Source organism: Protopterus annectens, chromosome 6.part0 (assembly GCF_019279795.1).
Source record: "Protopterus annectens isolate FY-2018-M chromosome 6.part0, PAN1.0, whole genome shotgun sequence".
NCBI classification, from domain to species: Eukaryota; Metazoa; Chordata; order Ceratodontiformes; family Protopteridae; genus Protopterus; species Protopterus annectens.
Window position 1 is genome coordinate 1046436350 of NC_056737.1, and position 26297 is coordinate 1046462646.

The 26297-nt window shown below is 37.9% G+C and overlaps 1 protein-coding gene across 1 annotated transcript in view; it reads left to right on the forward strand.

Moving 5' to 3' along the window:
* The first annotated feature begins 21145 nt into the window (after nucleotides 1-21145).
* BDKRB2 (bradykinin receptor B2) overlaps nucleotides 21146-26297 on the forward strand; it is a 166218-nt gene continuing 161066 nt past the window's right edge. The window contains exon 1 of the mRNA XM_044074654.1: nucleotides 21146-21309. The gene's annotated coding sequence lies outside the window, so the exon portion shown is untranslated. The remainder of the gene's footprint in view (nucleotides 21310-26297) is intronic.

Sequence of the window (26297 nt, forward strand, 5' to 3'; positions counted from 1 at the left end):
CGTATAAATGCTAGACACGTGCTACTCCTAGTGTCATTTTCAGAGAGCAGCCAGAGAGAGAGAGCATGCATGATTGCAGTAGTTTTTCTGTATAAAGGTTACTTAAGTTAGAGTCAGTAAACTTCTACATAATGTGTTTATATAAAATAAAGCTGGTTGAACAAAAAAGCTGCATGTCCTCCCTGCATTCATGTGGGTTTCCTCCAGGTGCTGCGGTTTCCTCCCATGTTGCAGAGACAAGCATCTGGACCATTTCTCCCCAGGCCTCCACTGAAAATTGTTTTAGTTCTAAATCAGACTTTCCCGGTTAACAAATTTTAAATAAAAAAAATAAAAATAAATAAATAAATTGAACAAAACCCACGCAGACTCTTCTATTGTGTTTAAAGTAGGACAGCAACATTAGTAACAATATAATCCATCTTAAATAGCAAACAACAAAAAGTTAGCTTCATCACATAGTTCTGGCACATGAATTCCTTCAAATTGGGGTCCGAATGGAGAGAGCGGGGTCTGAATGGAAAGATGAAAAGTCAGCAAGCAAAGGAGAGTAGTAGTGTTAAAATTTAATTCATCCTCAAGTCTTGGTGAGTAGGTCAAAAATTTTAAAAGATAGCTGGATGCACAAGACCCAGGATAAAAAAGTGCCCAATCCTGGTAGGCGCACTGGTGCCAGGACTGGAAAAAATGACAGCGTAGTATCCTCAAAATAAGGAAACATTCCTACAATGGGGCCAGGCCCAGGGGGAGAAAGCCCCCCCCCCCCGTTGTAGAAGGAAGTAACAGTCCACAAAAACCACAAAAACTGATAGGCCAAAGAAAACCCATAAAGACAATAGAGTGGACTATTGAGGGTAAGAAAGAAATTATGTATTGTTACCATTATGCAAAAAGCCCAGAATTTCCAGACACAAGATATACAAAAAGATTAAGAGAGAAATTTCAGGAAAGAAAAATGCTTCCACAAGAAAATCTGTCAGAAAATTCAAATAAAAATTTGTGGTCATTAATAAAACAGATGTGTGAAAAACAGTATATAGACCAAGAAACTTTGGTCTATTTGGAAAAAGAAGCATCTGTGAAAGTGCAAAAATATAAACAACAAAACCTACAGATTTTTGAAAAGTATAAAAAATAAATATGGACATGGGGAAGAAAGAGAGATTTAATATAGTGTAATAAGAAGGCCTAAGATGAGGTTTATGGATGTGGTGAGAGAGGACATGCAGGTGGTTGGTGTGAAAGAGCAAGATGCAGAGGACAGGAAGAAATGGAAACAGATGATCCGCTGTGGCGACCCCTAACAGGAACAGCCGAAAAAAGATGATGATGATGAATATTTATGCAAAGATGAAAGCCACATTAATCAACATAAAGAAGGCAGCCCCAAAGATATTCAAATAGAAATACAGGCAAAGGCATCCAGATATGGAACATTTCACAATAAAAAATAATATCACAAACGGAATGTAGAGAAGAAGACTAGTAAAGCAGAAGTTAAAAACATGAAGTTATGGAGGGCCTATGAAGCGAAGGATTTGATGTAGAAGGGCTATCACAGGTTACACCACAACATGACAGAACAAGTCGCCAAAGTAAGGAGAAACAGGAAGATCAGGAGACATCTGAAGAAGAAATATGGACATGGGAAAGAAAAAGAGATTTAATACGGTGTAATATCTATGCAAAGGAGTAAGCAAAACTAATAAGTACAAAAACAGCAGCACCAAAGGTATTTGAAGAGAAATTCATGCTGAGGAATCCAGATAATGAAAACTTTACAATACAAAAAAAGAAGAAAACAGAGGAAAAGTAGAAAAGGAGATTAGTAATGGAGAAGTTAAAGAAATAGAAACTGAGGTTATGGAGTACCTCCAAAGTGAAGGATTCAGTGTAGAAAATCTAATACAAAAAGCACCACAACAAGCTAGAACAACGGACCTTCAAATTAAGGGAAAACAGTGGAACAGGAAGCCATTGGTCAGGCACTATATGAAGATATATTGGAGCCTTCCACAGGAAACAGTATAAATGTTCACTTGAAGCTGGACAGCAAGGGAAGGAACAGGAAACTGTGGAAACTGACATAGTTAAGGTTGAGGAGTGATAGAACAGTGAGTTCCCATATGACAGAGCAACGGATGGTACAGGATGAAACTGAAGAGACTGTGCCACTGGAAGATGCAATAAAACTTTCTATAGAATGCCTGCAGGAAAAGGAAAACAAAAAATGTACCCACACTCAGTGTAGAAGAAAATGAATTAAGAGAAGAGGTGCTTGACTTAATAGAGACAGATAGACATATTAAGATCAATGAAAGAAATGGACGGCAGAAAGTCAATAAAACCCAAAAAGTCAGACGTTTGATAAAGCAAATGAACACAGTAATTAGGACTGTCCATAGAGATCCATGCAATACAACAGAGGTAAACAGGATATATTACTGTGCAACTAAATTAATAACTAATAAATGTCTACCACAATAACGCAGGGTACTCAGGGAGAGAAAGGGTTGAAATTGAATACCGTCATGGAAGTATTGAATACAGAAAACTATAAAGCAGCTAAGACAAGAAGTGTCACTGTTGGAAGAGTATAGAAGATGGAATAGATCAACCAAAATACTTAGAAAGATAGATGTGATAAAAGCAATGCACAGTATTAGAACAGATTAGGATCTATCATGCAGTACTGCAAATAAATTAAAAATTTCAGTACAGGTGGAAAAGAAGATATGCAGATAAATATAAAGGAAAAGTACAAAATAAACAATTTATTGATGACCTCAAAGGGTTTTAGAGAGAATTGGGAAACAAGGTAAAAGGAATTGAAAAACAACCAAAAATAGAAGATAGAGATAAAATTTGGAGAAGTATCTATGAAGATCCTGTGGAATGCTAAATGGCTAGAAGAATTAAAAGAAAGAATAAGAAGCTTAAAGGTACAGGATATGAAATGGGATGAAGTAACAGCCACAGAGATTGAAATAAAGTTAAGAAAAACCTCTAACTGGAAAACCCCAGGCACAGATGCAATACCTAACTTCTGGTTAAAAGTATGAACATCTTTGCATGAAGATTTAGCCATGAGTAAGAACTATTTATATGTGCACCCCAAACAGACACCAACCTGGCTAACAACAGGAAAAAACAATGCTCCTACTTAGGAGTGAACCTGCAAGCTATCATAAAAATTATAGACCAATAACTTGCCTTCTGATGATGTATAAACTATACACTAGAATTGATGCTGACAGAGTTTATAGTCCTTTAGAAGAAAACTCAATTATGGCAATAGAACTAAAGGGCAATAAAAGTAAGATATATGGAACAAAGGGTCATTTGCTGTTAAATAAAGTCATAGTGGAGAACTCTAAAAAGGGGAAGAATCTAAGTATGGCATGGATTGACCACAAAAAAGCATTTGATAGTATCCCAGATTCATGGATAAAAGAGAGCATAAAAATGTATAAGATGCACCCTACACTGACTGACTACATTACAGTGACAATGAAACAGTGGCAAACTACTTTGCAATTAAGCCATGATAAAGGACAAATTATTATTCCAGGGATAAAAATTCAAAGGGGGATATTTCAGGGTGACTCTCTGTCACAGCTGCTATTCAGCCCCATTAAGCTGTCAACAGCTTAGGCCATGGCTATAAGTTGGCTCCTAGAAAACAACAAAGTGTAAAGACTTTTCATCCTCTCTTTGTCAATGATTTGAAACTGTATAGCTCATCAAATAAGGTACTGAAAGCAAAACTGCAAATTATCAAAACATTTTAGGTGATATAAGAGTTTACCTTCATGTGTGCGTATTGCACAAGGGTGAACAGCAATTGTCTGAAAGGCCGTTTGCAAAGTTTGCAAATGCCAAACGGAAAAAGGTTCAAATATGCAATGAGTGAATGCACAGTGACATTCACTCATTGCACATTCGACATTTTGGGGCGGATTGCACTATAGGGGGGAATCGGAAAACGGTCCCTTTCCCCACTGTAGTGCGATCTCAAAGTTGGAATATTAAAGTAGGGGTGTGTGGGTGGCACAGCCCCCCACATGGGGGGTGCAGGGTGGCTTGCCCCCCCTGCTTTAGACTTCATTAAATTTTTTTTCAATATTTATGTTCGAAAATCAGCGAATCTGCTTTTTGATTTGCTGATTTTTGAAAATGTAAAACTGTTATTGTTATGACATTTGTGGTTACGATTCGCTCATATGAGCAATCGTACCAGTATGATTCGGTTTTATAAAGGTAAACCAATATAAGAATGTCATTTGGTCTTGATAAATGTGCAAAAGCAACCCTTAAAGCAGGAAAACTGCAGCACCAAGAAAACATCAGTTTGGGACAAGAATGTGATATAAAAGAACTTGAGCAAGAGGGAGTGTATAAATATTTCAGAACTGATGATGGATCAACAATAAAACATGAACAAATGCGAATAAAACTTTGTAAGGAGTACTTTAGAAGACTTAAATTAATCCTGAAAACAGCATTGACATCTAGAAACAAAATCCAAGCTATAAACCAATTTTCACTTCCTGTCCTAGCTTACAGCTTTGGTGTGATTGACTGGCCCCAAAACATGTTGGATAGATTAGACAGGAAAACAAGAAGGATGATTCATGCTCACCAAATGATCTACAAAAATCAGTGCATACCAAGATTAGATATTCCCCACTCTGAAGGAGGGATGGGTCTCATTGAAACTGATTACATGTATAGATCTGCAATCGTGGGACTCCACACATATCTGCTGACATCACAAGACCCAAATGTCATGAAAGTTTTGAAACATGAGGAGAATAAATCTCAGATGACTTCCCTCCTTAAACTAGCAGAAGCATATCAGCATCAAGCAGGAATGGAAATCAAGCCACAAGTAGATAGAAAATCAGGTAGCAACTGAATGTGCCAAAAACAAAAGAAAGAATATAACATGAAGGACCAGATGTGAAGGCAAGAAATGTGGAAAATGCATAAATATAGTTGCAAGTATAGAAAACTTCTGGAAGAACCTCATGTTGATCAGGAACTAATTCAGGAATGATTAAGGAGAGGCGAATTCAAACCAAGAGATGAAAGGTTAACATTGGTGGCACAAGATAGTGGGCTACGTACACGTTGGTTTACAAAGTCCATTGAACATGTGGGAGAAACAGACAAATGTAGGTTTTGTAAAACAGAATTGGAAACAGTTGCACACCTCGTTGTTGGTTGCGACATACTAATGGCTGAAGAACTGGAGATTGTGCAAATATTATGGTACTGAACTGGCTGAAAAACACTGGAAACATGAGCCACAAAGCATCATAGAAAATTATGAAGTTTACATCACATGGGATCATCCATTATCAATAGTTCAAAAGATAGATGCTAGAAATCCGGATATAGTGGTCCATGAAAAGAAGACAAAAATAGCATTGATCATTGAAATCATCACACCTAGTGACTACAGTGTCTTGCATACAGAGACACAAAGTCATAAAATATCAGGATTTGCAGGCAGAAACAAAAGCAATGTGGAAGAAAGATAGTTCCAATAGTAGTAGGAGCAACAGGTCTTATAAAAAAGAATCTACAATCATATTTAAATATGCTACCAATACATGTAACTCTGTATGAATTGCAGAAGGAGTCATTACTAGGCACATTGCCGGTGCTGGGAAGAGCACATCTGGCTGACATCAGAGAGTGAAACAATACTAATTTCATGAACTTTAATCGTACTTTGACTTAGGAATGGGGGTCCATTCCTGTCATGGTATTAGAAAACCAAAAGATTTGGAGAAATTAAAGAAGTGCTTTGTACTCCACTGTCCAAACTTAATTATCTGTCATGTAATGTAATACTGTTAAAGAGCAAAATCCATTTATTAGTGTTCTGCAGAATGAGATTATCTGTTTCACTGCTGTAGTCACCACTCTTTGCAATTGCTCCCATAATGGAGGTGGAGATCAGCATACATTATAATACCATTCAAGGGATGTTTAGTGTTGTGATCTTAAAGCTCTGTGTATCCACATTCAGGGATCTGCTCTTGTACTACAAGAAGCAATGCTCAGTCAGTAAATGGCACAGTGAAATTATGCATAGCAACCAGACGGATAAGTCGTCTTATTTCAGTACATGTTGTGTAGTGACTATACACTGTAATGCCTTATCTTTAGCATTCCCACAACTGTAGTAGACCTTAGGCTATATGGGTTGTTTCTCAGCATGATCAACAACAACAATCTGGCTAAAAAAAAAAACAAGCTCTGTCTGACTCCTCCCACCTTCTTCCCTCTGACTGCTGATTAGCTAATCCATGGAGGGAAATGACCAGTAAGAGTGAAGCTTTCTTCAGTATTTTCTTGTCATCTTCAGAAGTATATCTTAGACTTCTTGGACTTCTCAGGAGTAGCAATCAACAGAGGGCTTTGTTTCTGGTAGATAAGCCCCTGTTGAGGAACTCCTACACTCAAAAATGATTGCTATTTTAAGAAACTTAGTAATGTCTCTGTTTTTGACTAAAAGCAGTATTTCCCCTTTACGAACCCCTTATTTTTTCACAATATCAGATGTTTCCTGTCAGGGGCTGCTAACTGTGATTAGACTGTTACATTATTATCTGGTGCTGATTTTGTGAAAAACTGTATACTGTTTGTGTAAACTTGCAGTTTTGTGGGACAGAAAAGATTACAGAAGAGCGGTTGGAAAATTCTGTCAGTTTAATGCTAAAGCTTATTACGTGACAACCTCCCTGCCATTTTGATTCTGTAAGTGTGTTTGCAAGGACTTGAACAGTACTAACAGGCACATTTTATTCTACTTTTATTTTTTTATAACCTAAGAGACTGGAGAAAGTGGTGTGTGGGTATGTGTGCGGCTTGTGAACAGTCAGAGACAAATTACCTTCCGACCAATTACTTCAGTAATGTGTACTGCTTTTGGGACATCTTACACGGTTTCAGCATGGATACTCACTCATGTCTAGCTGTCTGTTCACCTGCAGTACCAAGAAAGAAATAAAATCACTAATCAAGTAGTCCTTGCCATTGTCGAATTGCAATCTATGCCTCAGCCAATAGTGGGTGACCCTGCAGTGACCATCGTTTTTTCCTCAGACCACTCACTTTCCTGTCTTGCTTTCTCTGTTGTAATATTTTCTGCCAGCATGAACTGGGGGGTCAACCATGTCCTCTTTGGCTGTTCCAGTGTCCATTATGGGCATGTGAAAACCATCTTCTCTGGGTCAGGGAGATACTCTGGGAGTTTCTTTGTCAGTGTAGCTGGGGCAAAAGAGCATTACACTGGTCAGACATCCCTCCTTCAAGTCAGTTCTGGAACTCCTATTAAGAAAAAAAAAGTTAAACATTGTTTTTCTAATGAAGATATTGAAATTAAAAAGATGAGTTCCTTACCTTAGCTAGACAGACATTACAGCCAGTAAATCCTGGCACTCTGAAGCCTTTACAGATGGGCATTTCCTGTCAAATTATTCCTGAGGAAACAGGGACCAATGATTCTGATCTTGACAGAGATAGGGCTTCTTCTCCCACAGATTCTGAAGCCCAATCCTCTGATTGCAAGGAAAACTTTAATTCTTATACTCTTGAGGTGGAATTTTCATGTAATCAGACCACTGCCAGGATGAATGAGACATTTTTATGGAAGCAAATAAGAGTTCTTTAGAACTCAGGTGGTATTATGAAATGTTACAAATGGGTATACCTCATTCCCATACCATCACTCCTACAATGAAAGCCCTGGAGGATGTGTTGAATGCTGCCAGCACTCATCCCAATACCCAGCAGTCAGTACCTGAAAAAACAGATAATATATATAACATACTTCAGGCTAATACATTTATTTTTTTCTCACCTTAGGTCAGATCCTGTGGCCATTTCCACTGTGTCATACTGGCAACAGAGAAGTGCTAAATACCAATCCTTCTCCTGGTGATAAGGAAGATAAAATATTATATATATATATATATATATATGTGACACCCCTGCACTGGCCCAGTAATCAAGGAGCCTAAATCCTCACCCCAAGCACAAGTGAAGGACGTGCACATTGGGAGGATTACAAGTACACACACAGTAAAGTACAATGTCCCTTAAGAGCACACAGAGATCACAGTCAGACTGGGACTGGTTTCTCCCTCTTTCTCCAGATCACCAATAAGATTCCCAACTGGCACAGTTATAGGGTTAAGATTTCAGCTGAGTGGTCAAGCCAAAACCTCCAGCACCCTCTCTGTCCAACCAGTGTTTCATGTCCCTGCCCAAGTAGCTCACACACACACACACACACACACACACACACACACACACACACACACACACACACACACACACACACACACACACACACACACACTTTGAGATTTGATTTATATACAAACACACAGACACTCCTGGGAAGGCTGGCACAGGTTTACTAGCTGTATCCCCTTCTGCCCAGACTATAAGGTAGTTATCACTGAAACCAACCACTACTTATCAGCTACTATAAGGCCCTTACAAAGGGTGTGCAATCCTACTGGTAAGTGTGACTAAGAGCCAGGCTATTTAGGAGTGGCCTGTACAGTGTCACCAAATACATATGCAAGTACTCTAAGAGCTTACATATGTCTCACAAATATCAGCTAAAAAGATGGGTTTAGATATATTTAATAATAAATAATAAAAGAAGAAGATAATACTCATTAACTCAACACAGTGACTACAAAGTTCAGAATCACAGGAAATATTTTGAAACAATGCTGCAGGACAGATTCACATAAATACTGAAAACATCTAAACTAATTTTGACTATATTCCTAACTATATCTAAAATAAATTACTGTACCCTAGTTACTTACTATTACAGCAAGGCAGAAGTGCTGAAGATGGATGTTTGCAGGTCAAAAACAAAATATAAAATACAAAATGCAAAATCTGTCTCTGAGAGAGTTCTTAAATTACTATCAAATATTACTGCTGGGTCAGATCTGATGACATCACTCTTTGTCACCTGTCTTCAGTTCCCAGGCTAACAGAAACTTACATTTTTAGCATCTCTGTGTTAGAAGTACATATCTCTCAGATGTTTGCTCAGAAGTGGAAGGCATAAAGCAATTAATGACAATAGGAAAGCCTCTAGCTCCAGACATCCTGACTTCTTGCTGAGCTGAATCTGAGATAACACAATCGTAAACAGTTTCAACTTATTTTCTTGAAGTTTTGCAAGTTAACTCCGTATGTTTCAGCTTCTTCTATTAGAACATACATTTCTGCTCTTTTCCAGAAGGTTACAATGTGGTTACATTCTTGAAGCTCAGTACATAACATATAGTTTATTATACCATGATCCCCCCAAAACGTGCACGCTGATTGGCCAGCGTGCCCGTTGTAAATCGAGTTATACTAATGGAAAAAGGTCCGGTCGCCCGGACTTTTTTCCATTAGTATAACTCGTTTTTTTTAAACACTGTCTCGCTATGTTAAATGGGTTTAACATAGCGAGACAGCTTTAAAATAAGCAACGGAGATCTCCGTTGCTTATTTTAAAGCTGTCTCGCCATGTTAAACCCATTTAACATAGCGAACGTTAAAACGGAGAAAGCAAGATCTCCGTTGCTTTTTAATCTCGCTATGTTAAATGAGTTTAACATAGCGAGACAGTTTAAAATAAGCAACGGAGATGTCCGTTGCTTATTTTAAAACTGTCTCGCCATGTTAAACTCATTTAACATAGCGAGACATAAAAGCAACGGAGATCTTGCTTTCTCCGTTGCTTTATACAACTCTGATGTACTGCGCAGGCGCAGTACATCAGAACTGCCGCGGATGCCAGACATCTGCGGAAGGGCAGTAAACAGGCATTATACTATGCCATTATTTAAGAAAAGTAACAGTTTCTTTTCTTAAATAATGTCATGGTATAATAGCAATAACCCACTTCTGGGTGTGGGTAATGCTAAATTTACCCACGGTTGGCTTTGTTTGGTCCCTCGGGCTTCGCCCTCAGGACCAAACCACGTCAACCGTGGGTAAATTTAGCATTACCCACACCCAGGCGTGGGTTATTGCTATAATACACACTTCTGCACCAGCAGTTTAATATACACATAACATGTAGTTCTCTTACATTTGTAAGACAAGCATACAAACCATATTAATATTCACAAATGACATATGATTATTATAAATTTCCAGATAGCTGGGCTGGCAGTGTCACTATCTTCTTCTTCTTCTTTTGGCTGGTCCCATTAGGGGTCACCACAGCGGATCATCTGTTTCCATTTCTTCCTGTCCTCTGCATCTTGCTCTGTCACATCAACCACCTGCATGTCCTTTCTCACCACATCCATAAACCTTATCTTAGGCCTTCCTCTTTTCCTGTTACCTGGCAGCTTCATCCTTAGCATCTTTTCCCCAATATACTCTGCATCCTTCCTCAGCACATGTCCAAACCAATGTAATCTTGCCTCTCTGGCTTTGTCTCCAAACCTTCCAAACTGGGCTGACCCTCTAATATACTTATTCCTAATCCTGTCCACCGTCGTCACACCCAGTGCAAATCTTAACATCTTTAACTCTGCCATGTCCAGCTCTAACTCCTGCCTTTTTGTCAAGGCCACTGTCTCCAACCCATATAGCATAGCTGGTCTCACTACCCTCTTGTAGACCTTCCCTTTCACTCTTACTGGTACTCGTCTGTCACAAATCACTCCTGACACTCTTCGCCACCCACTCCATCCTGCCTGTACTCTCTTCCTCACCTCTCTTCCACACTCACCATTACTCTAAACTGTTGATCTCAAGTATTTAAACTCATCCACCTTCACCACCTCTACTCCCTGCATCCTCACCATTCCAATATCCTCCCTCTTATTCACACATATGTATTCTGTCTTAGTCCTGCTGACCTTCATTCCTCTTCTCTCTAGAGCATACCTCCACCTCTCTAGGGTCTCCTCCACCTGTTCCCTACTCTCATTACAGATCACAATGTCATCTGCAAACATCATAGTCCACGGGCACTCCTGTCTGATCTCGTCTGTCAATCTGTCCATCACCATTGCAAATAAGAAAGGGCTCAGAACTGATCCTTGATGTAATCCCACCTCCACCTTAAATGCATTTGTCACTCCCACCACAGACCTCACCGCTGTCACACTACCCTCATACATATTCTGTACCACTCTTACATACATCTCTGACACTCCCGACTTCTTCATACAGTACCACAGCTCCTCTCTAGGCACCCTGTCATATGCTTTCTCTAAGTCCACAAAGACACAATGCAACTCCTTCTGACCTTCTCTGTACTTCTCCATCAACACTCTCAGAGCAAACATCGCATCTGTAGTGTTCTTTCCTGGCATGAAACCATACTGCTGATCACTAATCATCACCTCCCTTCTTAACCTAGCTTCCACTACTCTTTCCCATAACTTCATCCTGTGACTGATCAATTTTATCCCTCTGTAGTTACTACAGGTCTTCACATCACCCTTATTCCTAAACATTGGTACCAAAACACTTTTTCTCCATTCTTCAGGCATCCTCTCACTTTCCAAGATTTTCTTCCACTTCAGCCTTCAGAATTCTGAATTCCCAGACATGCATGTGGAAATTTATGCTATGTCATATAGACAGTCTGAGGGAATTAGCTTCCACCCTCTTTTCTGAGCTAAACAGTTTCTACCTTTCTCAGGTCTCTAAACATGCTTTGAAGAGTATGTATGATTGTGCAGATACAGTAAACTCTCAGTTAACTGGAACTCAAGCAACCAGAACTCTCAACCAACCAGAAATAAAAACTGAAGAAATACAGTACAATTTTCATGTGTTGCACTTTCTGTCCCCACTGCAGAAAATTACCTTATGTTTTTAGAGTTTTAAAAAGGAAGATAGGAATAAATTCCTGCTCTCCCCAGCCTGAGAACAACTCAAACCAAACAAATAGTATAGGGCACAGTATTAGTCAGGCCTATTTTTAATAATAACTCTCAAGCAACCAGAAACTACAGTTATCCGGCATCTACCAATCCCCATGGATGTTGGTTAACCAAGAGTTTATTGCACTGTGTTTAGAGCCATTGCCACTGTTACTGCTACCATGTTGAGAAGGTTTGCTTGGGTATATAACCAAAAGTTTGCAAATTAAATCTTGGATTCAACTTTAGACAAGGAGGTATTCTTTGGATCTTCTCTTACCCAAGTTTTCAAATGTAATGAAAGATGGAAATTAATTCAAGGACTTTCTAGGATATTTCATGTACCCCAATACAAATTGTATAGGCCACTCTCACACCAAAAAGTCAAAAACAAAACACAATCTCTTCTGACAATCACAATGCAAAGAAGAGATGCTCGGAGGCTAGCAACAATAACAAAAGGGTGTTTTCAAAGAAAGGGACAGGGCAACAGTATAAAATGACTATGCCAGCATTCCTTGCCCTCTTTACTGTCCCCTGGGCAATATCTCTTCAAATCAATCCCAAAAGTTGACCCTCAGCATTCCCCTTTTGAAAAAGATAGTTTTGGACTCCTGTGTGTTAAAAGTAGTGCAGGAGGGTTACAGAAGGCAAAGGATGCAAAAATCTGCTTTGAGGAGAATACCTTAAAACCCTCTATACCAAAGCCAGTTCATATTGTAGTTCATGTAGTACACAGCCCGGGATGGCATACAGCATCCATGGGACTAGATGATATCCCGGGCTGTGTACTACATGAACTATAATATGAACTGGCACCTCACCTAAGTGTCATGTTTAATCATAGCCTCACCTCAGGTTTCATGCCCACTGAGTGGCGCAGAGCTACAGTTATCCCACTCCACAAGGGGGGATCCACCTTGGATCCCAGAAACTACTATCCCATCAGTCTGACAAGCCTTATCTGCAAGGTCATGGAGCGATTTATCATGGAACTTATAAACAAAGACATTGGCAACCTTCAAACACTGGACCCCACCCGATCTTGTCTCCTGAACATGACTGACTTCTTTGAATCAGTCTCCAGAGCCATGGACAAGGGTAAGGTGGTCCACACAGCCTATCTAGACCTTGCCAAGGCCTTTGACACCATCCCCCACTCTGGAATCATAGATAAACTTACTAAGCTGGGCATTAATCCCTACGTCACCCAATGGGTTGCTAACTGGCTTACTGATAGAACCCACACTGTAAAAGTAGCCGACTCCAAATCCAGCTCCAGACAAGTGACAAGTGGAGTACCTCAGGGTTCAGTCCTGGGACCGCTCTTGTTTGGCATCTACTTCTCTGAAGTACAAGCCAACACTAAGGGACTCTGGATAACAAAGTTTGCAGATGACTGCAAACTAGGAGCCATTATTGAATCCCCAAATGATGTGGATACTCTACAAAAGGGCCTTACAGAAACACATGCTTGGTGCCAGAGCCATGGGCTCAAGCTCAATGCCAAGAAATGTATAGTTATCCCCTTTGGGAAAAAACATGTATCCGTGAATTACCATATAGGTGGCAGTACACTAAACACCGAAAGTTTGATAAGAGACTTAGGGACACAGGTGGACAGTGGTCTCACCTTCGATAACCACATCGCCACAACAGTCAGGAAATCCTTCTATGTGGTACACCTCATCACTAAGGGCTTTTCATCTGGAAAAAAGGAGGTCATTGTCCCACTGTACACCCTCATTAGACCCATTATAGAATACAATGCCCCGTTTGGTATGTACCTCTCAAGACATCTGCAACAACTGGAAAGGCCACAGAAATACCTCACTAAAAGAATCACAGGCCTAAAGCAGATGCTCTACGCTGACCGCCTTAAAAAACTCCAGCTATACTCTGTCGCATATCGTCTACTCAGAGGCGATCTTTGCTTAACATACAAGGCCATGTCAAACCCAGAGCTGTTGGACATACTACACTTAAAGAAATCCCAATCCCTCAGAGCCACACGCTCCAGGGATCTAAACCTTGTCATCACAATAAACAAAACATGCTGGAGAGATAGGTTCCTGACCCAGAGACTCACCAGACTCTGGAATAAATTGCCCATGCATGTCAAGCAGAGTGCCTCTTTGGTCCTCTTCAAAAGGAACCTTGACGATTGGATGGGAGAAAGGAAATTCACCTCGGGGATCACGTCAGTCGCCCTGCTAGACAGGGGCCCGGGAAAGTAAATAGTGTGGGAAGAAATAGCCAGGGAATTGTTATGGCTAGGCTTGTATAGGCCCTAGGGCTGCTAGCCTAATACCAACCTATGAACCTATGAACCTATGAACCTATGAATTTTTTTCAAGTGCATCAGTCTTTTCACACCCAGGAAGGCATAGAACCAAAGCCTTTAGTAAAAGCTGCAAAGGTTTCCACTACAGATTTTTTTCTGTTACCAGGAAAGCGGCCTCTTGGAGACCAATGATAGTTCTTTCATTTCTATACCTTTGTGAAAGCTCCAAAGTTCAAAATGTTGACCTTACAAAACCTGTTATCTCTCATTTCACCTATGAGTTACTTGGTAACGCTCAACCTAAAATATGCTTACTCTTATATTCCCATAGCCATAGGATTCAGGAATTGTCTAAGCTTCTCTGATTCAGGATCACATTATCAGTTCTCTGCTTTGGTTTATCTACAGCTCCAAGGCTATTCACAAAATACCTAGCCCCAGTCATAGTTTATTACAGACTGCATGGTATTCACCTTTCCTTTTTTAGATGATTTGCTTACCTTTCCAGAGCCTTCATCCAAATGTCAAGAGGCATTAACATGGCTTATGCCTATTTTGACCAATCTGGGCTTCCAACTAAATATCACAAAATCCTCCTTAACTCCGTCTCACTAGATTGTGTTTCTAAGATGCCTTATAAATTTTTCTATTCAAAAGGCTTTTTTAACACAACACAAGACAAGGTGGATCTGTATCTAGAAATTTTCCTTAACTTCTCCAGCAGTCTCAGACTTCTGCAAGAGAATTCCCCAGCCTTCTAGGATTCATTGCTTCTATGATTCTCATGATACATCTGGCTAGATTACAGATGAGAAAGATACAGTGCCTTCTAAAAACACATGGACTCTGCATTTGCATTCTCTGGAGTACTGAATTCAAGTTTTGGGCTTTATAAAAAGGGAACTGCTTTGGTGGGGACAACAAATTCATCTGAACCCAGGTCGCCCCTTCTGTCTCTAGAACACAAACCAGTCTATCACTAGAGACATGTCAGATTTTGCTTGGGCAGCAGTTTCCAGAAGGGTGAAAGTGCAAGGCTTATGGAATCCTTCAGACAGACCAAAGCACATCAATTTAAAAGTGATGTTGGCTGTGATACATGCCTTGAAGTCTCTCCATCTCCTTTGGTCCTCAGGACCTCTCCAAGTGATTACAGACAATAACACAGTCATGTAGTATATGTACAAGAAGGGAGGTATGAGGTTGTGCCCCCTATGCAGGCTAGCAATGATAGTTTGGGAATTAGTTCTTCAGCATTCCTTAAATTTTCCAAGCATCTTACATTCTGTCAAAGCAGAACATAGTGGGAGACAAGCTGAGCAGGACAAGGACAGATCCTCATGAATGTAAATTGAATGAGGGATCTTTCAGGAATTGATCCAGTTGTGGGAAACACCTCAAAAAAATCTGTTCACCTCCTTCCAAAGCAGGCAGCTAGACAAGTTTTGTTCCAGTGCTCCCTCCAAGCAAGCATGGAAAATAGAAGCATTTTCATTCCCTTGAAAGGATATGTTTTATGCACTTCCACCCTTTCCACTAATTTCCCCAGTGATTCTGAAGATTAAAAAGGATACCCTAAAAATAGTTGTGGTGATCCCCTTTTGGTCCAGTCAGAGTTGGTTCTCCCTTCTTCTTCTGGAATTAGCCAAGGGCAAATTACTACAAGCTTTCTCATAGACTGAATCTACTTACACAAGACAGGGAAATTTGATATACCTTAATAACAAGCAGCTTCAACTATCTGTCTTGATTATTCAATTCTAATACCTCTTAGCCACCTTTTTTATGAGGGTATGCAGGGGTACTAATGGAGGAAAGAAACACTGCTACTAGAAAATCCTAAGTTGTTAAGTAGCAACAATTTTCTAGTTGATGTCTACTCGATAACCAGGGTCCCATCAGGGATTTTCTAGAAGTGGTGCTCAAATATATCTGTGAGTTACTTTCCTCTGGCCTCAGTTATTCCTTTATACAGGTTCATTTTTGCAGTCATTTAAGCATGTCTGTCATTGGATCCTACTCTCTCATCTCTATTTGTTGCCAAACAGTTCTAGATAGGGATTTTACACCTTAGCCCTTGTAAATAGGTTGCTTTTCATTGGGATCTCAACTATATGCTGGAGAAATTGCCTATGTCACCATTTGATCCTGTCCATCAACTTGATATAACGTCCATGGCTTGGAAATCTGTACTCCTCATTACTCTGACATCTGCAAGAAGAGTATCTGAGTCGCAAGTTCTCGTGGTGGGTGAACCCACTCTGATTTTCCATAGTGATAGGGTATTTTTAACAACAAACTTCTCATTCCTACCCAAAGTAGTTTCAGAGTTTACCTGAAATCATGCCACCAATCTCTTAGTTTTCCACCCAGAACCTAAAAAAACAGGAAGAACAAATTCTGCACACTCTGACTGTACATAGGCAGTTTAGGTATTACCTTCACAGAAGTAAGCCATTCAGAATAGCTGATCAGGTGTTTATTTCTTATCAAGGGGCAAACCAGGGATATCCTGTGTCGAAACAGACAATTTCCAAGTGGTTGTCTTCGCCTTTTTTTTTTTTTTTTTTTTTTTTTTTATTCCCACCATGGCAAATCCATTCCAGGCAGCATCAAGGCACATTCCCATAGAGCTGTGTGGTCTTTGGAAATGGATGGACTCTAGAAGCATTCCAGAGGTAGCTACATGGTCTTCTGTACATACTTTTACAAAACATTGCAAATTGGATTCCTTTTCTAGGTCCAGGTCAAACTTTGCTAGGACCTTTCTCCAGGAGCTCTTGGATCCATATCTGTCTTCCACCCAGGATGGGAAGGCTTTGGTATTGAACTCATATAGCCTAAGTGTTATTGCAGCAATGGAAATAGTACAGTTGTGTAAGTTGCACATACCCATAACAGTAGATGTTTGAATTCCTCATTTTTGGAGTAGCCTCACCCACCCTCCGTTCCTATAGTTTTGTATATAGTTGTAATTGTGATACAAAGTTGTATTTGCTTTCTACTTTATATGTTCTAGTTCTACTTCATATGTTCTGTTAATAGTATTGGATGGTTATTTCAAGATGTTAGGCTGTTCTCTCATCATATGGGCAAGAAAGTCCTAAAGAAATCTACATTCTGACTGCCAATTTCCCTCCATGGGATTAGCCAGTCAGCAGACTGAGTGAAGAATTGTGTGTGTGTGTGTGTGTGTGTGTGGGTGGGGGGGCAGAGCTTTTTGAAGTTGGCCAGTTGTTTCCATGACAGGTGACAACCAATATAGCCTAAGGGCTACTGCAGCAGTGAGGAATTTGAATATCTACTGTCGAGGGTAAGTGCAACTTACACAACTGGATTTTCTGTTTATTAGCCACATCTGACCTGTATGTGCTAACACATGTATGTCATTACTACACTTGCAGTATTGATCTGGTCTTAGAAACATCACACCTATAGCTGTACAGTGCAGCCACACCAATTGCAGCATACAGAAGGTCGTACATATCCAAGCATCTGCTTTATTTGCACACAGCAAAATAACAAGTACTACGCTTTATATCAATTCATATCAGCAAAATAACAAGTACTACGCTTTATATCAATTCATTAGTGATCAACAAAATAATGTGTGATCACACATGTGCAGTTTGTGTGATTTGTATACAAAGACCAACAGTAGGGTATCATAGAGGATGACATTCACTTTTTATGATACAGTGGTCGCAAGTGGCAGAGGCATGGAAAGATTTGGCCCCATTGCTTTAAGACTGACCTGTAAGAGTTTGCTGCTATTTGACTTTCAATTTGCTATTTAGATAATCATTTGCTAATACTTTAAAATCTCATAGACACAGCCACACAACAGAACCATACAGCAGCAGCACTACTGATGGAAGAAACTCTCCTTGCCCTCTCCAAGGTCCATGCCAACACCAAACATTCTACAACGTCCAACACTGCTCTTCTGCCAAAAGCCCAGAATCCCAAAACTCAACAGTAAGGCAGAGTCATTCTCTGTACACTATCTCCTCCCTGTCCTCTCTCATAGCTGTGCCAGCCAGAGATGAACAAGCCATCGTAACACTCAAGTACACACTCCATCAGAAGATCCTGGATTAAACCAGAAAAAGGAAAATGAGTATAAAAATGTGCCAATATCCGTCCAGCTACAGCGATCTAATAACAACAAGACCATCAACTCAGACAGAATATCTCCACAAATGTAAAAAAAAACTGAAACCAAACAAGCGCAGAGCACTCCATATTCTGGTAGCCACCTACCACCATTGCCGGGAGCAGGATTGGAAGGAAGCAGATATCAGCTTAATTCATTGTACAAACATGACATTACGTTCTCCTTAAATATGACTATGATCTCTGTTTTTCTACACTGCATGTCCCTTGCTCATGATAAAATATCACCTCAGTGTATGACCACATATTTGCCAGAAGTGAATGTACGACAGACTGTGACTTTCTCTGTACTGATGAGAATGAAATGAGAAGTGTGCTTGTAAAGCAGTGAGCCAAAAGAGGGATGATGCAAAAATGTGAATAAACTGCAGGGAAGTCAGTAATGAGACAGTAGGAAACTACAGGAAAGAGTAAAACAAGTCGACAGAGAAATGATGCGCTATGTGTGGCTTTCAATAATCTGTGTACCTACATGGAGCACCCCCTTAATTTAACAGAAATTACAGGCATGCTGCATACATAAGCCTTCCCTTCAACTTTTGGACTTAAATACATAATGATTGTAGCCCTCAGAATCAGCTAAAGCACAGGCAGCAGAATTGGAAAGACATGTCTTCCAAGTTCAGCCTTGCAAGTTTTTTTTTTATAAAAGTGATCTTTATTAACTATTAGCCTAAATCTGGTGCATAAATCTAATGGCAGAGAAACCTAATACCACTAGTGTGTTTTTAAAGAAAGAAAGAAAACAATTTCATTATCTCATTATACGTAACATGGCAAAAACTGGATAACAGCCATTGTTAAAATCATGTATTGCCTTGAATTGTATAGTTTCTCTGGCACTGATGCATAATATCCATTTAAAGTCATGATATGTTGAAAAAGCATAAATGGCACAAAATAGTCTTCAAACAAATAAAAGCAGACTGAAAATGTTAATGTGCATAATACTTTTGGTGTCAAAAAGCAATTAGCATTAATCTATTTGCTTGGCTTATTGCTTTTCCGGGGGAAGAGTCTTGATGTCCAGTTACTGACTGTATGGTTTTGACATCCTTCCATTGTCTGATTTGATATTTTATAAAAGGTACTCTGGTTTCTTTCCAGCTGAAAAAATATGCTGGTGAAATTTGCTACATTTATAATGCCTATATATATATATATATATATATATATATATATATATATATATATATATATATATATATATATATGTGTGTGTGTGTGTGTGTGTGTGTGTGTGTGTGTGTGTGTGTGTGTATACTGCATTGTATATTGAGCACTTTGTGTCAATGTTCACAAGCATGCAGAACAATATCTTATTTCCTTTGAGGTCCTGAAGATTCAGTTTTTCATTTGTTGAATGAACAACAGGATTCTGAAGTTATAGTATTTAACTTGTAAAACAAATACAGAGCATTTATCTAAAGGACAGAATGGTTACTTATTGTAATATAGTATGAAACTGATATTTCAATTAGTGAACTGTAGGAGTGTATCAGAATGAGCCTGCCCCTTTAAGAAAAGTCACTGGAAAATTCTTAGAACACACTGAAATATAACATTCTAATGGTGTATACTCAGAGGTGAGCAGACCATGAATGAAACCATTCATTGCACACTCTTGTGGTATCAGGCAGTAACAGCTACAACCTGACATGCCATACAGCACAAATAATCTACTTGTCAAAGTAACATATGCCTTCCTTTACAAAACTCAGCTCAAAAACATACTTCCTAAAGTTGAGTCACATGCCTTAAATATAAAAATGAATTTTAGGCACGGTTTATATATGCCTAACAATGTAATATCTGACAGTAGGAATCCCAAACATTTCATATTTTATAAACAGTTAAGCAGTCAATACTGCAAGACCTGATCTTAATAATTGTTAAGCACCCCTTATTCTGTTGTTAAAATCAGGTATTGTGATAGGCAGGTAAACCTGCCTATCCCAACAAACCACAGTGGCAGAATGAAAAACAGATTTGTTTCTGCCTGCTGTCTGTGCTGGTAATGTGTCCCTGACTTTTTCTAACATAACTGATTCTTTTACCCAGTCTTTCTGGCCGTTTTTGCTAAGTGCTTTATAACTTTGAAGGTTGGCAAAAACTTAGCATTTTTTTCTGTTACTGGTAGTACACGGTGCAGATAAAGTTCTATGCACTACAATGAATTATGATCGAATCTCCAGTTGCAACTTAAAATTATGCGTTCTCAACATGGATGCCAAGATTCACCTCTCGAGCTTAACTCTCAAGGTAATTTCTTAGCATCCATGTCTTAAATAAATAATAAGCAGGTTATGAACGGTGACCCACTCATAATAATACATATTATTTATTGCAATTCACAGACCAAAACCAAACTAACATTTTGTTGTAGACTGTAATAGCTCTGTTACTACATAAAGCAATGTTCAGTCACTAAATGACACTGCTAAACTGTACATACTTTTTGAAAAAGAGTTCCTGATAGCAATTCAAAATGAATTACCCTTATGTTTTTAGGTACTAAGGACTGTTAATGTAATGAAAATTATCTCTGCTCTAAGAGGAAAACACTTTATAGCTCCGGGAAGTTTGGAATATCAACATCTGAAAAACATTACTGTTCATATCACATGGAACCAGAGAGCTGACAGTTGTCAACATTTTTCTTAGCTAGATTGTGCATATAAACATAAATATAAACCAATCACACAATCACATGTGATGCAATATAGTGCTTCTGTTATAAGTACTGCCTACAACAGCAACACTCCGATTTCAGGAAACTAGTTCATGAGATCATCTTAGCAATATTCTGAATTCCAGCTTCCCAAATGTAGTTCACTCATAAGGCAAAAAGGATTCAAACATTCTAAAGGGACTTCAGCAGGGACTCTTCAAAGCAATTTGCAACTTTTCAGCTTTCAGAGAAAGGTATGTATATTTTGTCAATCAGTACAGAAAAAAAACAAAGCGTTTAAAACATAAAATAAGTATATTAATTGTTATTCACTGGTGTTTTTTTTCCTGGAATTAGAAACAGACACATTTTTTGTGATATTATTCCTAATCTTTGTGAAAATATTTTTAATGTGAGAAATATGTTTATGAACTACAATATATATATATATATATATATATATATATATATATATATATATATATATATATATTATTTCACGCACACAGATATAATAGTTTTGTGGCAAAGGAACAATTCAGATTCACAGATTCAGTATGGAGCAGTTAGTCTTAAAATAGGTTGCAGCATTTACAATTAAATGTGTAAACTTAAAGTTTTCTGCACTGAGAGGGTTTGTGCATCAAAAGATGTTAGTGGTTTGTAAAGGTGGCACTTAACACGATCATATGAGCAGGTCTTTAAGTGTAGGTCTCACATGCATAATAATTCTAGTGTGTCTGAATATACACCTAAAATACTCCAGAACAGATCAGCATTTGTGTTTCTGAGCTTACGTTTTCTGGTGAACATACACATCTATGCATATCTTACAAGATATCTGTAAGTATACCCTTGAGACAGGACATGAGTCAGCATGAAGTTTTTTTTTTTTTTTTTTTGCAGGTTATTAAGACAATTTAGTTTTACTCATTTGTTTATTTTATTCCTTAAGTGGATGTTCAGATAGCCTTGTGCAGTGACCCACTAACCCACACATCGTTAGCATAAATACAAAAAAAAAATAATAATAATAATGAATGATACAAAATCAACATAAAATGCTGACAGTGTTTTAGCAAGCAATTTTATTGATTTATTCATTTTACATTTGTTTGAATGACAATATTACAAATGCATGTTAAACTGTGACCGTAGCTGATGGTAATTCCAAGATCAGAGTAACGGTGATATGATGAAAACGTATTCCTTCTGGTCAGTCAGTAGGCTGCAGTTTTGTCTCTGACACTCTATTTATTGTTCAAAGTTCACGTCTGCTGAGCCCAACTACTATATCCTTAAAACTGTCAGCTGTGACACAATAAAATTACTTAGTGATATGTGTTAGCTGTATTGTGTGCTTTGAAGAGAGACATAAGGCAATAAGCAGAGATTCTGTTATAGCCGTTTCATATCACCAGCAGTCTGCTGCTGCTATTTTTAATTGGGTACAAGAGCAGACCTTCCAAAGTCAACAACAACAAAGCTCTCACTGACAAATGATTGAGCAAACAGTACAAGATTTAAAAGGATCATTAGGATGCAAATACACATCTTATAGAGAAATGTTAAAAACATTGGGTGTTCTCTCTCCCCATAGTATCAAAACTGAAAACAAACAGTTAAAGAAAAATAATTCTTATTCGCATGGCATCACTGGAAAATTTTGTTAGACATTTTAGACAGATGGGAAATGATTAATTCAGTGTTATATGTTATAGGGAGCACTTTGTCAAGTGAAAATAATGAGTGCAATCGTTTTGACATTTTGGTATATAATCCATATCATATTATAGCAGATGTGCTTTATTTTACTGGATGATAACTGTGCAAGAGAAAACAGTAAATGATGTCTGGTTGTTCAGACTTTTAGATTATTTTTCTGGGTGATATGATCTGAGAAAGATGTTATAAGCACTGAAACAAGAAGTATTGCTCAGTACTACATAGTCTAAAGGGTGTTTTTGTTCTTAAAATATGGTCTGCGTTTATTTATTTGCTTATTTATTTTATTGTGTGTTTAAAATTTTCAGCATAAAAAATTTAAAAAGTTAAACCATGTTCTTAATGCCATAGTATGGTACATTATGTTCCATACAATGTACTATATAGTACTATATGTACCATGGTACCTTATACAATGTACTATATAGTACTATATGTACTGTAGTACCTTACACATTGTATTATATAGTACTATAGGTACAGTGGTACCTTATATAATGTACTATATAGTACTAAATATACCATGGTACATTATACAATGTACTATATAGTACTATACGTACCATGGTACCTTATACAATGTACTATATAGTACTATACGCACCATGGTACATTATACAATGTACTATATAGTATTCTACATATCATGGTACCTTATACAATGTACTATATCATACTATACATACCATGGTACCTTATACAATGTACTATATAGTACTATACACCCCATGGTACCTTATACAATGTACTATATAGTACTATACATACCATGGTACCTTATACAATGTACTATATAGTACTATATGTACAATGGTACCTTATACAATGTACTTTATAGTACTATATGTACCATGGTACCTTAGTGGTATGGCGATATTCTTCCCAGTACAGAAATAGCAGCATAAGGTACAGAGGGGTTACATCACCTAAATAATGTAGGTCATTAATTGTTTCCAGTGCATCACCAACATGAAAATCTGACTCCTTAGTAAACTTCAATGAGTTTTCAGATTCTTTGTTTGTACAAGTTACTTACAAATAAGAACCAAAAGGTTTACAAATCACATTAACTCAAAAATAAAGTACTGAAACAGGTTACAGATTGACTAGTGGTCTATGATCTGGTGCTTTAAACCTATAACCCTTCAACTTCCGTTTTTTGTCAGGAGATACAAAAGGCCAAATTTTGTGCTTCATATGGAATGACCAGTAAGGCTGTCTTTACAGTTCTATAACAAACTGCACTTCCATAAAGAAAGTTTTTTGAACATTAACTTTAAAGGGTGGTAGCCTTTGCTACTGTTCTGCATGTGTTTAACTGCCACACCTCTGTAAATGTTCTTAACCCTCAAAATAGATCAGAATTATCACTATGTAATCTTTCATGCAGATATTACTGATGGTTATTGACTAAGAATATAAGCATCAGATGTAATGAATTCTACTCAGAAATATTTATACCCTAAAAGTAAATAGATACATTTTCACCACAGAAAATAAGCAGGTGCAAGAGGGGGGGGGGTAAATAAGTCAAATATACAGTATTGCTATATGTGACTCAAAACTACATGCAAGGGGAGTAAATAAGTCAAATATACAGTATTGCTATATGTGACTCAAAACTACATGCAAGGGGAGTAAATAAGTCAAATATACAGTATTGCTATATGTGACTCAAAACTACATGCATGGGGGTAAATAAGTCAAATATACAGTATTGCTATATGTGACTCAAAACTACGTGCAAGGGGGGTACATAAGTCAAATATACAGTATTGCTATATGTGACTCAAAACTACTCACAACTTGATATTTGTATGACATAAAATGTAGGATATAGCATCAAAAGTCTGGGATACAGCATTCAAGTTTATTCTCAAAAGGTCAGAGGGAAAGTGTGATTTCTGCACTGAAAAGTGTAGATAAGGACTAGATAGTGATTGTAATGCATGAGATTTTTAGCATTTTTCATTGTACAAGACAAAAAATAGTGGATTTGGCTTAAAAACTGTAAATAGTAATGTTATACAAATGCTATAGCAAGCGTTGCTTTCACTTGTTGACCCATCACTTTTCTTTCTCTTAGTTAATTTGTTACTACTTGTATACATCAATGTGTTTGTGCTGGGCTTGCGTTATATAGCTGAGCTTTGAAGAACATTTTGTTCATAAACAAAACATTTTTTTCACATTTGTATGGCTAGTTTTTAATGGAACTGAGCAAGTATAATATATTTGTATTTAGTAAATACTAAATTGCTTTTCAATTTTAAGATATGAATATTCTAAATAATCTGAAATTTAAAGTATTGCTATACTGAATCACTGAGAAAGTGCCTTGAAAGATGAATAATTTACCATGGGATTGTTTTCTAAACCTTGTCTTATATTTCCCCAACATACTAGGAACCATTTTAGAATATGTCATAATAAAGGGTCTTTCAATATTCTGAGTAAATAATTAATGTAAATATAGCCAATATTTCTTTAATACAATGCGCAGAGAAAATGAAGTCAGAGAAATACAGATTTTTCCAGGAAGTAGTACGGAATAATAAAATATAGAATTCTGAGAGATATATACCCAAGTACAGGACTTAATACAGGTCTTTTCTGAAGAATGTTCATTTGTTTGTGTGTGAGTATCTGTGCATTCATGTTTGCTTGTTTCAAAATCATTTTTATCACATAGCGCAATACATTTTGCAACAGTATCAGCAGGTGGAGAAGTTTTCACTTTATGCCACTTTTTTTCTTTTTAGAGTAAGCTAGTCTTTCAGAAATATGCACATTTTTTAATTTTCATGTCATATTTAACTGAATAGAATATTACAACCATAGCACCTGATGAGAGCTGGGTACATTGCAGAATTTACAAACTGCAAATGACAAATGGCCATTTTTGATTCACTGAGGTCAGGAGCCCATAAATCAAATCCATGACTTCCAAGCTCACTGAGTATTATTCCTCTAATCACATTTTTGTGTTATATTTTATTGTTTTTACCTTTTGTTTGAGGTGTGTGTGTGTGTGTGTGTGTGTGTGTGTGTGTGTGTGTGTGTGTGTGTGTGTGTGTGTGTGTGTGTGTGTGTGTGTGTGTGTGTGTATGTATGTGGGGGTAAACTACTTTATGACTGAAGTAGTTAACATGAATCTGTCTGCCTTTGTACAGAGAACATTGAATGTTGACATCGGCAACTCTGCAAAATAAATTACAAAACAAACTGAGTGTTGTACGACAGCCTAAGTAATCATAACCTTGACTGCATGAAGGACCAGAGAGCTTGTAATATAAATAAATACATAATTAGTTAAAATCTTAGTTCCACAGTTAGGATTAAACCCATAGCCTCAGCATTCACTGGTCATATCGAGCAGTACTAGGTTAGTGAGCAGCCGGTGGAGAGCTGTCATAGTTATAAATATCAGCTGTACCACTGCGAATATTTTATGGCCAGCTGTATGGAGTTCAGGCTTCTCTCCATGTATGCTTTGCTTTATTGTTCAGACATAGCC